This window comes from Panulirus ornatus, chromosome 8 (assembly GCF_036320965.1).
Source record: "Panulirus ornatus isolate Po-2019 chromosome 8, ASM3632096v1, whole genome shotgun sequence".
Lineage (NCBI taxonomy): Eukaryota > Metazoa > Arthropoda > Malacostraca > Decapoda > Palinuridae > Panulirus > Panulirus ornatus.
In genome coordinates this window covers 44,426,286-44,439,429 of record NC_092231.1, presented here as the reverse complement: position 1 = coordinate 44,439,429, position 13,144 = coordinate 44,426,286, and the positions used below count along the sequence as shown (strand labels likewise).

The 13,144-nt window shown below is 40.1% G+C and overlaps 1 protein-coding gene across 1 annotated transcript in view; it reads left to right on the top strand.

The window, feature by feature from the left end:
* The first annotated feature begins 1,288 nt into the window (after window positions 1–1,288).
* LOC139749922 (BMP-binding endothelial regulator protein-like) overlaps window positions 1,289–13,144 on the top strand; it is a 225,596-nt gene continuing 213,740 nt past the window's right edge. Inside the window, exon 1 of the mRNA XM_071664337.1 lies at window positions 1,289–1,309. The gene's annotated coding sequence lies outside the window, so the exon portion shown is untranslated. The remainder of the gene's footprint in view (window positions 1,310–13,144) is intronic.

Below are 13,144 nucleotides of genomic sequence, written 5' to 3'. Positions count from 1 at the left end.
AATAATAATAATAATGATAATAATAATAATTATGATACTAACAACAATGATAATAATAATAATAGTAATAATGATGATGATAATAATAATAATAATAATAATAATAATAATAATAATAATAATAACAACAATAATAGTGATAATGATGATAACGATAAGTATTATAATGATAATGATAGTTACCATTTCACTAATTCTGTTACGACAAAGGCAGACAATTACACACAAGAACATGCAAGGCCAGATGGAAAATAGGAAGGTAGACAGTCAGTCTTTACACAAATACAAATGTCGAGAACAATATACAGTTTGCTGTTTTTTTCGGTTGAAAGTGGTTGGGACAAGGCTGTCTTGGTGGCGGTCTGTGCAAGCGCGTACGGGTTCAATCAGTTGTGGTGTCGAACTGCAACTTGGAGTCGTGGGATCTCAGGTAGTAGGATATGATGATGGCGAGATCGGTGTAGCAGTTTGTTCCCAAAATTCTGGATTCGGTCCAGGTAATGGTTAGTGAGAACTGGGAGGGTCAGTTTGTCGAGGATCTCTTGAGAGACGGTATAAGGGGGACCAGGAATGTTATCTGCTCCTCTTCCAGCAAACTCCGTTGTGTGGCGGCTTAGAGAGATGGCCAGGCAGGGAATGTATAGGCGAGTATGGGGCGATTTAAAGCAGGGTAGACCTTCCTGAATCTATGTGCAGGGAGTCCAGGTCTCTTGGGTGAACCAAGCAATGACAAACGATACTTGGAAATTTGATGATGGTGTTGACGCGTTCCTTCCAGCTTGTCCTTCAAAGCGGCACCGAGTTAAACGTACATCTTATGGCCTGGAGGAGGCTGGAGCCAACTGAAATAACAGAGAGTGGGAAGAGGGCTAAACGAAGAGATGGAGTGCATGGATACGGTCCTGGATTGATCGTTGGCGACGTAGCTGACGTTGGTATAATTTCGGATACCGCTGAGGGTGTCCTGGGAAGCAGTTGTCGATGTTTATACCAGATGACAGATGCGTCCAAGTACTTTGAGCAGGTATGTCAGTTAAGGCATTACTTCTTTTTAAGGATGAAGAAGCGCAACGGTTCCTCTATGTGCCCTGAAGGACTCCACCCAGTGTATGGAATGGAAGGTGGAGATGGAGCCCTACAAATCGTGGGCAGTGCTAACGGCGCTCTCCAAGGAAGTCTAGAAGCCCTGGAGTGAGACCTCGGCAGCTCAAGGTTGATGACTTTGTCGATAATTATGTTATGGATGACTAGGTCGAAAACTCTGCAGTCACTCACAGAGGTTTTGTGCTTCTTTTAAGCTACACTGAAGGTATGTTGTTTTGTAATGTAAGTTGTGTGTGTGTGTGTGTGTGTGTGTGTGTGTGTGTGTGTGTGTGGTTTGGGTTGTGAGCATGGGATGTAAGTTGTGAGCATGTGGTGTAGGCTGTGAGCGTGAGATGTGAATTCTGAGCATGGAGTAAGTTGTGAGCATGTCACGAGTAGTTGGTGGAGACATGGTGTAGGTTGCAAGCATGGCAGCAGTGAGGAGGGATGAGGTCAATAGTGACTGAGGATGGAGAATATCAGTGAGGGAGGATGGAAAGAGACGATGAGGGAGGGCGAAGGGTAGCAATGAAGATGGGTAACAGTGAGAATGGTGGAGGGCATCAGTGAGGGAGGGTGGAAGGAAGCAATGTGGGAGGGTGAAGGGTAGTAGTGAAGATGGGTAGCGGTGAGAATGGTGAAGGGCATCAGTGAAGGAGGGTGTAGTAGTGGGAAAGGGCGAAGGGCAGCCTGTCTCTACTGCCAACGAGAGGGAGGGCTCAGGCAGTAACAATATCGACCCCTACCAAGACCTTTGCTCCTCCAATACACCTGACTTATATTCGTTTCTGTCCACCAACATTTGCGATTTTTCTTTCTTTCATCAACTTTTTTTTGTTGAGTCCCATCTGTCTAGTGAGTCGCCTTAAGGTCTTATACCGCTCCGAGACTGGGCTGTCTAAAATGTTTCCATTAATCCCTCTCACGTCTCCAGTTACAACCTTCACTCAAGAATCCGCTTCAGAGGAGGACTCTGCCTCCTCCAACACGCCTGCTGCACGACTCGTGGGCCTTGAACCTCCAAACTTTGACGTCATTTGGCTTAAAATATGTCTCCTGATTTTCACTACTTTTCTCTGTTTTTCTTAAAACTCTTTTGATTCCACAAAATAGCGTCCGACTGTGTCAACAGTCTTGCCTCGAGGCCATGGCATCCCCAAGCTGAGCTCCTCTACTTTAGGGGATTTCAAGGCGCACTATATGGAACGGCTGACATCCTCCCACAGAGTCGGTATGGGGTTGAATACCACATGTTTGTATTGTTGATGATCTGGATCGAATCATAAACCATCCAATCCATATTCCAGCTTATCATGGCCGCTCTCTCAAACATTCTGAATCTGCTTCTCACCTTCGATCCTTCACACGGTCTAACTGACTCTAGTCCTATAAATATCTCTTTGCTGACCCCGAAAAAAAACTTCGAGTGTTCCGATAACACTAATAATAATAATAATAATAATAATAATAATAATAATAATAATAATAATAATAATAATAATAATAATAATAATAATAATAATAATAATAATAATAATAATAATAATAATAATAATAATAATAATAATAATAATAATAATAATAATAATAATAATAATAATAATAATAATAATAATAATAATAATAATAATAATAATAATAATAATAATAATAATAATAATAATAATAATAATAATAATAATAATAATAATAATAATAATAATAATAATAATAATAATAATAATAATAATAATAATAATAATAATAATAATAATAATAATAATAATAATAATAATAATAATAATAATAATAATAATAATAATAATAATAATAATAATAATAATAATAATAATAATAATAATAATAATAATAATAATAATAATAATAATAATAATAATAATAATAATAATAATAATAATAATAATAATAATAATAATAATAATAATAATAATAATAATAATAATAATAATAATAATAATAATAATAATAATAATAATAATAATAATAATAATAATAATAATAATAATAATAATAATAATAATAATAATAATAATAATAATAATAATAATAATAATAATAATAATAATAATAATAATAATAATAATAATAATAATAATAATAATAATAATAATAATAATAATAATAATAATAATAATAATAATAATAATAATAATAATAATAATAATAATAATAATAATAATAATAATAATAATAATAATAATAATAATAATAATAATAATAATAATAATAATAATAATAATAATAATAATAATAATAATAATAATAATAATAATAATAATAATAATAATAATAATAATAATAATAATAATAATAATAATAATAATAATAATAATAATAATAATAATAATAATAATAATAATAATAATAATAATAATAATAATAATAATAATAATAATAATAATAATAATAATAATAATAATAATAATAATAATAATAATAATAATAATAATAATAATAATAATAATAATAATAATAATAATAATAATAATAATAATAATAATAATAATAATAATAATAATAATAATAATAATAATAATAATAATAATAATAATAATAATAATAATAATAATAATAATAATAATAATAATAATAATAATAATAATAATAATAATAATAATAATAATAATAATAATAATAATAATAATAATAATAATAATAATAATAATAATAATAATAATAATAATAATAATAATAATAATAATAATAATAATAATAATAATAATAATAATAATAATAATAATAATAATAATAATAATAATAATAATAATAATAATAATAATAATAATAATAATAATAATAATAATAATAATAATAATAATAATAATAATAATAATAATAATAATAATAATAATAATAATAATAATAATAATAATAATAATAATAATAATAATAATAATAATAATAATAATAATAATAATAATAATAATAATAATAATAATAATAATAATAATAATAATAATAATAATAATAATAATAATAATAATAATAATAATAATAATAATAATAATAATAATAATAATAATAATAATAATAATAATAATAATAATAATAATAATAATAATAATAATAATAATAATAATAATAATAATAATAATAATAATAATAATAATAATAATAATAATAATAATAATAATAATAATAATAATAATAATAATAATAATAATAATAATAATAATAATAATAATAATAATAATAATAATAATAATAATAATAATAATAATAATAATAATAATAATAATAATAATAATAATAATAATAATAATAATAATAATAATAATAATAATAATAATAATAATAATAATAATAATAATAATAATAATAATAATAATAATAATAATAATAATAATAATAATAATAATAATAATAATAATAATAATAATAATAATAATAATAATAATAATAATAATAATAATAATAATAATAATAATAATAATAATAATAATAATAATAATAATAATAATAATAATAATAATAATAATAATAATAATAATAATAATAATAATAATAATAATAATAATAATAATAATAATAATAATAATAATAATAATAATAATAATAATAATAATAATAATAATAATAATAATAATAATAATAATAATAATAATAATAATAATAATAATAATAATAATAATAATAATAATAATAATAATAATAATAATAATAATAATAATAATAATAATAATAATAATAATAATAATAATAATAATAATAATAATAATAATAATAATAATAATAATAATAATAATAATAATAATAATAATAATAATAATAATAATAATAATAATAATAATAATAATAATAATAATAATAATAATAATAATAATAATAATAATAATAATAATAATAATAATAATAATAATAATAATAATAATAATAATAATAATAATAATAATAATAATAATAATAATAATAATAATAATAATAATAATAATAATAATAATAATAATAATAATAATAATAATAATAATAATAATAATAATAATAATAATAATAATAATAATAATAATAATAATAATAATAATAATAATAATAATAATAATAATAATAATAATAATAATAATAATAATAATAATAATAATAATAATAATAATAATAATAATAATAATAATAATAATAATAATAATAATAATAATAATAATAATAATAATAATAATAATAATAATAATAATAATAATAATAATAATAATAATAATAATAATAATAATAATAATAATAATAATAATAATAATAATGTCTCTTCCAGTTCGCGGTTCAACCATTCTGAAATCATTCGGTCAAAGGTCCTGGCATTTCAGAGCTGATAAAAGTCCCATACTACCTTCCCTTCTCATCACCGTTCCATGTATCTCATGGCTGTCTATCCACATGAGGAATCTGCTCTATTTGATTGTTTTATTTTCTTCTGTAACTCCACCTTAGATGACTCTACCTTTCCCCTAGCCCCCATGACACACCTAAAGCTAATCCTATATACCTCCTTGCAATACAGTTGCAAACATAACTCTCTCTCTCTCTCTCTCTCTCTCTCTCTCTCTCTCTCTCTCTCTCTCTCTCTCTCTCTCTCTCTCTCTCTCTCTCTCTCTCTCTCTCATTGATGACTCGTGCAAGTTGTATTCACCAGATGACGTCTCATTTTGAAGCTGTCTACTTCTGAAGTGACGCCCGTGCTAGCCCCTCTGCTCAGTTTCTCCTTAAAAGACAAACTTTTCCTTCGTCTAGGAAGGATCCTTTGGTACAGCCAACTCTAATCTCTACTGTTTCTAGATTTCTCACTTCCTTTATTCAATTTCCTTAAGCTATTCTGATTTCCCAATCTTCAAACAGATCATCACCATGGATTACGCAAGGCGAGAGTCACCGCTGATATCTTTCTTCATGTTGTTGATATTATATCATTCAGAAGACTTTGGCGAATCCTGTGTTGTAGCCTTTGACATATCGAGCGCTTTTGAAAAGGTGTGGCATCGGGGTCTAACTTCCAAGCTTCTCTGTATCAGGTTTCTTCCTTTCTTCTTCCACATATCCATCCTCCTCTTTGGCCGGTCTGTGTCCATAGTTATTAACGCATTAGTCTGTTCCCTCTTTCCCTGTCACGAATCCCTCAGGATTCTGTCCTGTTTCCCATTCCCCCCCTTTTTTTTTTCCTTTCCAGTCAGCGGTTTTCATTCAGCGGGTACCCAAAAGCACTCATGCGCTGACGACTCAACATTCCATTGTTGTACTTCTTTCAAGTTTCCCTCATTTTCTGTAGCTCGACCCATATCCCGTCTCATCATAACTAATACAAACGCAGTTTTTTGAGAAGGATTTCCCATTAAAGCCGACACAAATATATTAACTTTAATGCCTCCAGAATCCAGTTCCTTGCCATTTCTCTCATTAAGACACCCGCTCACAACTTTCTCATGGCCTTTGATCACTCCATAACATCAATAAACAGACGTGGCGTGACAGTACCATCTGATATATCTAGGAAAACCCATGTCGCAGGTAAAGCTAAGTCTGTTTCCGAGAAACTAGAAGGCCTGTTGAAATGCCGAAATATTCTCCTCTTTTGAACTGTTGCTCCGGTCACCCGGGGGACTCTCGTTCTTGTCTGGGTTATGTACTTACGTACATATGTACTTAACAGCGTCGAACCCCAAGGCAGAGGTAGAAGGGCAGCAGCAACGGAGGGTGGATGACAGCAGTGAGGGAGGGAGGTGGGCAGACCTAGCCATTCATTTCTGCAACATTCGCTGTCTCAGATGTAACCTTCCTTCTGTAGAAGACTATCTGTCCACTTTTTCACCTGATCTTATTATCTCTGGAACCCAACTGTTCAAGGCTGCTTCCCCTCCACATTGTCATCCGACCTCTGATCTCTGGTTAGCATCGTTTCCATTCCAAGGGTAGCGATCGCGCCGACCGTCATACAAAAAGTCCCATTGCTCGCTAAGTGGATTTTGAATCTTTAACTATGATGCTCTTTGGCTCAAAATATATCTACCCTCTATTACCTGGCTTTTACATTTCGTGTATTTACCTCTCTCCCTCCTAGTTCCTCCAGTTAAGTACAACTCTTCGACTGTTTCCTGTCACGAAGCTTGCTCTCTTTACTGTCTCGCTCAGAGGATTTCAATGTATACCGCAAGCATTGGTTTGCCTCTACCCTGGGTGATCTCAGTGGAGCCGAGGCCTTTTCTTTTTCCCTCCTTAACGAACTGGAACAGATACTCAAACACCCAGTACGAATTCCCGACCGGCACGACGCTCCTCCAAAGCATTCGATCTTTTTTCTTATTCTTATGAACCCTCTCATTACAATCAGACCAATGCTGCCTCATTAGGGTCCTCCAGACGCAGTCTTATCTATGTATCCTCTACTTAGGGAAGCCCAGCCTCTATTCCCCCCTTTCGAAAAACTTACATGGGCTTTATATGAGAGCTGCAAACCTTGATGCAGTCCATCCCTAAGAAAGGAGACCGCTTGAACCCCTGTAACTACCACCCAATTGCTCTCACTTCTGTTGTCTCCAGGGTCTTGGAAAGTCTTGAATCTAACGTTCTCAAACACTTATAAATCCCAATCCATTCCCTGCTTTCTGATCGCTATTACGGATCCCACGGCAGTAGGTCTAATGATGAGCTTCCTGTGTGACCCACCTCTGCTCTCTCTCTCTCTCTCTCTCTCTCTCTCTCTCTCTCTCTGGTGACACTTGTCGTAGCTCTTGACAACTCTAGAGTATTTGAAGAATGTGTCGTAGGGTTTTCCTTTCTAAACTTCCTTCCTAACGTTCATCTGCTTATTTCTCTTCCCCAATGCATAGGTTCCCCTCTGACTGTTCCATTGCCACTGATGGAGTGGTTTTACCTTCCCATCCTATGAAACGTTTTGTCCATTAGGGTTTTGTGCTATCACTTACTCTTTCTCCATAAATGATCTTCTCTCTTCTACTTTCAACCTTGTTTACTTTAGTACTGATGATTCGACTTTGCATATTCTAACTCGCTTTCCCTCACCCCTCCTCCTTCTAATAATCGTTCTCTTTCTCGTACTGAACATATTCCCATTCTCAGCTTGGACCTGTACAACATCTCAGAGTAAGGAAGCAGTAACTTAGTTGAATTTGATATTGCTAAAATGCAATTTTTCCCCTACCTTTCTCTCTAAGTCATTCGTTCCCCTCTGTTCAATTTCAAAACACATTTCAACCCTGTTAAAACGTAAAAATATTAGGCATAACCTTATCCTCTGCTCTGTCCTGGAAACCCCACACAGTCAACGTCACAGAGTCTAATCCTCAAAAGTTGTGGCTGTTGTATAGATGCCGTAATTATGTTTCTTGTGAATGGCTGTTTCATATCTATAGTGGTTTTATTCGACTTAGTATGGAGTGTACTCACATATGTTGGGTGGCTCTTCCTCCACCTCTCTATCAACTAGAGTGCAATCAGAACCCCTTCTGTCTCATTTACTCTCTTAACATCACCCCTCTTCAACCATCACTTTCCGTGCGCTTCTCTGTTGATTCTTTCTATTTGTTTTAAAGGTATCATTTTTGGCCCGCTGTTCTCGTGAGCTGCCTTCGTGAGCTCGCCCACAAGACCTTGATGCGAGCCACGCGTCAGGTAGCTGCTTCCCCACAGTTTATTTGAGATCAACCACTCGAGTATTGACCATTATAGTTCCTCCTTCTACCATAAAAGCGCTATTGCCTTTCCTATTGTCTTTCCTTTTTCTTGTAGCTTTTGCACATCTAAGAGTCAGGCTCACTGACACCGGCAGGGTTCTTATCATTTTCTATTGTCTTTTTCTCTCACTTTATTTCACCCAAGATAGCCTTAGATTGGGGAAGGTAAAAAGAAAGACAAAGTTGACAGCAATGAGATGGACGGTAGGCAGTAGTAAGAGAGGGTATAGGGCAGCAGTGCAGGAGGGAGACGGCAGCAATAAGGGAGGGTAGAAGGCAGCAGTGAAGGAGGGTGAAGGGGGGGGGGGCAATATTGGAGGAGGGTATAGGGCAGCAGTGAAGGAGGGTGAAGGATAGCAGTAAGGGAGGGTATATGGCAGCAAAGAAGGAAGGTAGAGGGCAGCAGTGAAGGATGGCGAAGGGGGGGGGGGCAATATTGGAGGAGGGTATAGGGCAGCAGTGAAGGAGGGTGAAGGGGGGGGGGGCAATATTGGAGGAGGGTATAGGGCAGCAGTGAAGGAGGGTGAAGGGGGGGGGGGCAATATTGGAGGAGGGTATAGGGCAGCAGTGAAGGAGGGTGAAGGGGGGGGGGGCAATATTGGAGGAGGGTATAGGGCAGCAGTGCAGGAGGGAGACGGCAGCAATAAGGGAGGGTAGAAGGCAGCAGTGAAGGAGGGTGAAGGGGGGGGGGGCAATATTGGAGGAGGGTATAGGGCAGCAGTGCAGGAGGGAGACGGCAGCAATAAGGGAGGGTAGAAGGCAGCAGTGAAGGAGGGTGAAGGGGGGGGGGGCAATATTGGAGGAGGGTATAGGGCAGCAGTGCAGGAGGGAGACGGCAGCAATAAGGGAGGGTAGAAGGCAGCAGTGAAGGAGGGTGAAGGGGGGGGGGGCAATATTGGAGGAGGGTATAGGGCAGCAGTGCAGGAGGGAGACGGCAGCAATAAGGGAGGGTAGAAGGCAGCAGTGAAGGAGGGTGAAGGGGGGGGGGGCAATATTGGAGGAGGGTATAGGGCAGCAGTGCAGGAGGGAGACGGCAGCAATAAGGGAGGGTAGAAGGCAGCAGTGAAGGAGGGTGAAGGGGGGGGGGGCAATATTGGAGGAGGGTATAGGGCAGCAGTGCAGGAGGGAGACGGCAGCAATAAGGGAGGGTAGAAGGCAGCAGTGAAGGAGGGTGAAGGGGGGGGGGGCAATATTGGAGGAGGGTATAGGGCAGCAGTGCAGGAGGGAGACGGCAGCAATAAGGGAGGGTAGAAGGCAGCAGTGAAGGAGGGTGAAGGGGGGGGGGGCAATATTGGAGGAGGGTATAGGGCAGCAGTGCAGGAGGGAGACGGCAGCAATAAGGGAGGGTAGAAGGCAGCAGTGAAGGAGGGTGAAGGGGGGGGGGGCAATATTGGAGGAGGGTATAGGGCAGCAGTGCAGGAGGGAGACGGCAGCAATAAGGGAGGGTAGAAGGCAGCAGTGAAGGAGGGTGAAGGGGGGGGGGGCAATATTGGAGGAGGGTATAGGGCAGCAGTGAAGGAGGGTGAAGGGGGGGGGGGCAATATTGGAGGAGGGTATAGGGCAGCAGTGCAGGAGGGAGACGGCAGCAATAAGGGAGGGTAGAAGGCAGCAGTGAAGGAGGGTGAAGGGGGGGGGGGCAATATTGGAGGAGGGTATAGGGCAGCAGTGCAGGAGGGAGACGGCAGCAATAAGGGAGGGTAGAAGGCAGCAGTGAAGGAGGGTGAAGGGGGGGGGGGCAATATTGGAGGAGGGTATAGGGCAGCAGTGCAGGAGGGAGACGGCAGCAATAAGGGAGGGTAGAAGGCAGCAGTGAAGGAGGGTGAAGGGGGGGGGGGCAATATTGGAGGAGGGTATAGGGCAGCAGTGCAGGAGGGAGACGGCAGCAATAAGGGAGGGTAGAAGGCAGCAGTGAAGGAGGGTGAAGGGGGGGGGGGCAATATTGGAGGAGGGTATAGGGCAGCAGTGCAGGAGGGAGACGGCAGCAATAAGGGAGGGTAGAAGGCAGCAGTGAAGGAGGGTGAAGGGGGGGGGGGCAATATTGGAGGAGGGTATAGGGCAGCAGTGCAGGAGGGAGACGGCAGCAATAAGGGAGGGTAGAAGGCAGCAGTGAAGGAGGGTGAAGGGGGGGGGGGCAATATTGGAGGAGGGTATAGGGCAGCAGTGCAGGAGGGAGACGGCAGCAATAAGGGAGGGTAGAAGGCAGCAGTGAAGGAGGGTGAAGGGGGGGGGGGCAATATTGGAGGAGGGTATAGGGCAGCAGTGCAGGAGGGAGACGGCAGCAATAAGGGAGGGTAGAAGGCAGCAGTGAAGGAGGGTGAAGGGGGGGGGGGCAATATTGGAGGAGGGTATAGGGCAGCAGTGCAGGAGGGAGACGGCAGCAATAAGGGAGGGTAGAAGGCAGCAGTGAAGGAGGGTGAAGGGGGGGGGGGCAATATTGGAGGAGGGTATAGGGCAGCAGTGCAGGAGGGAGACGGCAGCAATAAGGGAGGGTAGAAGGCAGCAGTGAAGGAGGGTGAAGGGGGGGGGGGCAATATTGGAGGAGGGTATAGGGCAGCAGTGCAGGAGGGAGACGGCAGCAATAAGGGAGGGTAGAAGGCAGCAGTGAAGGAGGGTGAAGGGGGGGGGGGCAATATTGGAGGAGGGTATAGGGCAGCAGTGCAGGAGGGAGACGGCAGCAATAAGGGAGGGTAGAAGGCAGCAGTGAAGGAGGGTGAAGGGGGGGGGGGCAATATTGGAGGAGGGTATAGGGCAGCAGTGCAGGAGGGAGACGGCAGCAATAAGGGAGGGTAGAAGGCAGCAGTGAAGGAGGGTGAAGGGGGGGGGGGCAATATTGGAGGAGGGTATAGGGCAGCAGTGCAGGAGGGAGACGGCAGCAATAAGGGAGGGTAGAAGGCAGCAGTGAAGGAGGGTGAAGGGGGGGGGGGCAATATTGGAGGAGGGTATAGGGCAGCAGTGCAGGAGGGAGACGGCAGCAATAAGGGAGGGTAGAAGGCAGCAGTGAAGGAGGGTGAAGGGGGGGGGGGCAATATTGGAGGAGGGTATAGGGCAGCAGTGAAGGAGGGTGAAGGGGGGGGGGGCAATATTGGAGGAGGGTATAGGGCAGCAGTGCAGGAGGGAGACGGCAGCAATAAGGGAGGGTAGAAGGCAGCAGTGAAGGAGGGTGAAGGGGGGGGGGGCAATATTGGAGGAGGGTATAGGGCAGCAGTGCAGGAGGGAGACGGCAGCAATAAGGGAGGGTAGAAGGCAGCAGTGAAGGAGGGTGAAGGGGGGGGGGGCAATATTGGAGGAGGGTATAGGGCAGCAGTGCAGGAGGGAGACGGCAGCAATAAGGGAGGGTAGAAGGCAGCAGTGAAGGAGGGTGAAGGGGGGGGGGGCAATATTGGAGGAGGGTATAGGGCAGCAGTGAAGGAGGGTGAAGGGGGGGGGGGCAATATTGGAGGAGGGTATAGGGCAGCAGTGCAGGAGGGAGACGGCAGCAATAAGGGAGGGTAGAAGGCAGCAGTGAAGGAGGGTGAAGGGGGGGGGGGCAATATTGGAGGAGGGTATAGGGCAGCAGTGAAGGAGGGTGAAGGGGGGGGGGGCAATATTGGAGGAGGGTATAGGGCAGCAGTGCAGGAGGGAGACGGCAGCAATAAGGGAGGGTAGAAGGCAGCAGTGAAGGAGGGTGAAGGGGGGGGGGGCAATATTGGAGGAGGGTATAGGGCAGCAGTGCAGGAGGGAGACGGCAGCAATAAGGGAGGGTAGAAGGCAGCAGTGAAGGAGGGTGAAGGGGGGGGGGGCAATATTGGAGGAGGGTATAGGGCAGCAGTGCAGGAGGGAGACGGCAGCAATAAGGGAGGGTAGAAGGCAGCAGTGAAGGAGGGTGAAGGGGGGGGGGGCAATATTGGAGGAGGGTATAGGGCAGCAGTGCAGGAGGGAGACGGCAGCAATAAGGGAGGGTAGAAGGCAGCAGTGAAGGAGGGTGAAGGGGGGGGGGGCAATATTGGAGGAGGGTATAGGGCAGCAGTGCAGGAGGGAGACGGCAGCAATAAGGGAGGGTAGAAGGCAGCAGTGAAGGAGGGTGAAGGGGGGGGGGGCAATATTGGAGGAGGGTATAGGGCAGCAGTGAAGGAGGGTGAAGGGGGGGGGGGCAATATTGGAGGAGGGTATAGGGCAGCAGTGCAGGAGGGAGACGGCAGCAATAAGGGAGGGTAGAAGGCAGCAGTGAAGGAGGGTGAAGGGGGGGGGGGCAATATTGGAGGAGGGTATAGGGCAGCAGTGCAGGAGGGAGACGGCAGCAATAAGGGAGGGTAGAAGGCAGCAGTGAAGGAGGGTGAAGGGGGGGGGGGCAATATTGGAGGAGGGTATAGGGCAGCAGTGCAGGAGGGAGACGGCAGCAATAAGGGAGG